This window comes from Quercus suber, unplaced genomic scaffold, assembly GCF_002906115.3.
Source record: "Quercus suber isolate HL8 unplaced genomic scaffold, Cork oak 2.0 scaffold_97, whole genome shotgun sequence".
NCBI lineage: Eukaryota > Viridiplantae > Streptophyta > Magnoliopsida > Fagales > Fagaceae > Quercus > Quercus suber.
In genome coordinates, this window is record NW_027069562.1 from 468183 (window position 1) to 471430 (window position 3248).

Genomic DNA, 3248 nt, shown 5'->3' on the forward strand with positions numbered 1-3248 from the left:
TATTCCAAGTTGAATCTGTTCCACACAAAGCTTACAAAAAGTAGTTGTCCAGCTTGGATTAATATCCATAATGCTCTAGCCTTTTTTTCCTCAGGGTTGGAAGTGGTGTTTTTACCCATCTATAAAGTTAACCAACCATAAGAAATGCAAAAAATAGAATTCATAATTTAGCAATTACAAATATTTAACGCTAACTTAAAATATAAAAAATCTCACAGCAGCCAAGGTTGAACTAAAAAATAGTAAATGGAAATACCACGGAGAAATGAAGTTTAATAACTATAGCTAAAATGACTATAGCTAAAATGACAAAAATAAATTTTAAATAACCAAAATAGTAAATACCAATCTAAAAAGGCATGTGTAATTTTGCCTATTTTGAATGTTTCCTTCTATGAAACCTGTCAAAGGGCTTGACGCTTCTAAAACTTGCATTGTAGTTGATTCAATTTGAACTTTGAATGCCAACAACCTTCTAGTTCAATTGTTTGGAACATTTTTTTTATTATAATGAAAATATACAAAGTTCAAATCTCCTAACCCAACTATTGATGAAAAAAGAAAAAGAAAAGGAAGGATCAAATCTATCACAGAAAATAACTTTAATGTATGTGCCTCATGGCCCTCACTAGATGTTGTGGATCCACTAACTAATAAACATGATATTGTAATTTTTGTTAGAAAGAATCGGACATGTGTTAGAACATCACATCTAAAAATTTTCAGGTTTTAATCATTCCTATGGTTGCCAACCTTTTAACCTATGGATGATCCTGTATCAGAATCCTTGTGTGGTTGGGCTGGACTAATTATAGTTTCCTCATAACCCCCTTCCCCCCAACCTTTTAACCTATGGATGATCCTGCTTAAACACTATATAAATATCTTTTTGACGTAAGCTATTGAATTAGGCCTTATTCACTATATAAAATTTTCTACATTATGAACAGAAATGGAGAAGTCTCTTATGCAGATCTTGCCTGCCTACGGCACAACAATCACATAGTCAAGTCAATGATATCGTTCAGAAACAAACTATCGTATACAGGTGTATGTGATTTAACTTATACAATCACACGAGTAGTTCCCTTCATGACATAAAAGTTTGAGCATTGACATATAATATTCAACATACGTGTGGTAACAGCTCCATGTTCTCAAAAAAGAAATAAGCATTAGCCATTCTAACAATAGCTCAGCTTGAGTTTCTGGGAGACAAGATGGTTATGTCACTCGTACGCACATGTATTATAAAATTACTATAACTGTGTAATATGTGTTACATTAATTAGAATCCGGTTGTCTTGTCTGCTATATCCATTAAATTCTCATTAGAAATTCATAGATTTTTAAAATTATGTAAATTATTTACCGTAATTGCAAACATATGTATATGCATTTCTTTCTAAATTCATATGCTTACTTATATTGTAAGAAATATATGAATCCTTATGGTTTCCAGCAGCAATGATTAATAATTTGCGTAGTACTACTGAATAAAGAAAGGTCGGACCATAATATTGGTGGTTAGTATAGTAAAAGGGAACATGGTGGAAGGCTTTTCTTGCTGTGAAACCCACCTTCCTTCCAAGAATGTTTCCTTCTATTGTACTTGACCAAGTTTTCAATCCGTGAGAGATTATCAATTTATGAGAACAAGTGAAAATGCAGTCTTGTCTATCATAAATGGATACACCAGCAAAAAAATGGGGCATCACTCTCTCAATAATTTAGAAAATGTGAGTGAAACCATTAAATCTCAAATTGATTTTACTGATCTCATAGAATGCAATAGGAATAATAATTTTGTAGCCATAAGCAGAGGTGCATAAATCATAATTGCTCATCCATCCCCCATAAAATTCATTAATTTATACATATGGAAATAGCTAATCCACTTAAGGGCAACAAGATGCCACTGTGAAGCCTTTTTCAATCACATGATACTGTGTGTGATAAACAAGATTAGGAAACCCATACAAGGACAGGACACACTGTCAAATTAAACCAGCAGCAAATACAATTCTTTACCCATACAATCACATGATACATCAAAATTACAATTCTTTACGTGAGATACAAACACTTCAGTGCACTATCATATCAACATTACAGATTACAAAGAATTTTTCCCTAAAATTACAAAGCATCCACAAAAGAAAAATTACCCAAAGCACTGTTACAAAGCATTTTTCCCTAAGCATGTTGCACTATCATCATCAATGTTACAGAGCATCCACAAAAGAAAGAAAAAAATTTCAAAGCATGTAGCACTGAAAATTTTTTAGCTAAAATTTTCATTCCCACACTCGGTTAAAAAAAAAAAAAAAAAAAAATTCAGATCAGTTTTGGTACCTGGTATTTTGGTAGCAGATCGGTGTTCTTGGTGTTTTGGTAGCAGATCAGTGTTCTTGGTAGCAGATCGGTGTTCTTGGTAGCAGATCGGTACCTGGTATTTTGGTAGCAGATCGGTGTTAAAAAAAAAAAACACTTCAGTGCAAGAAAGACAGATGAGATGAGCTAATGCCAGAAGAAGAGGAAAGAGGAAGAAGGTTTCACGGCTCACTTACCACGGAGAGGGCAGAGCAGAGAAGAGATGAGCGTGAGAGTGAGAGAGCTGAGGGCACGGCAGAGCAGAGAAGAGACGAGAAAGCGTGAAGTGTGAGAGAACTGAGGTATTAATATTGCAAGGGCAATTTGGTAAACAGGCAAACCTAACGGATACATGATGCGCGTTTGCTTTGCTTATGGACCTCTGACCCTCCATAACATTTGCGCGTTCGGATCCGTTTTTTGCCTTGGCCCAAAACGCAACTTTTATCAAAAAGTTGCGTTTTGGGCAATCACCAAACGCAAAAACTTCCTCAGCATTTTTGGAAAATACCACGGAGAAATGAAGTTTAATAACTATAGCTAAAATGACTATAGCTAAAATGACAAAAATAAATTTTAAATAACCAAAATAGTAAATACCAATCTAAAAAGGCATGTGTAATTTTGCCTATTTTGAATGTTTCCTTCTATGAAACCTGTCAAAGGGCTTGACGCTTCTAAAACTTGCATTGTAGTTGATTCAATTTGAACTTTGAATGCCAACAACCTTCTAGTTCAATTGTTTGGAACATTTTTTTTATTATAATGAAAATATACAAAGTTCAAATCTCCTAACCCAACTATTGATGAAAAAAAGAAAAAGAAAAGGAAGGATCAAATCTATCACAGAAAATAACTTTAATGTATGTGCCTCA

General features: G+C 33.8%; 1 long non-coding RNA gene across 1 annotated transcript; it reads right to left on the reverse strand.

Annotated features, from left to right (window-relative positions):
- Positions 1 to 10: 10 nt before the first annotated feature.
- On the reverse strand, positions 11 to 2657 carry LOC136068051 (uncharacterized). Its single transcript, XR_010629449.1, has 3 exons — positions 2571 to 2657; positions 2356 to 2449; positions 11 to 119 (listed from the first exon to the last, which is right to left on the reverse strand). It is a non-coding gene; the product is annotated as an uncharacterized LOC136068051 (long non-coding RNA).
- Positions 2658 to 3248: the final 591 nt, after the last annotated feature.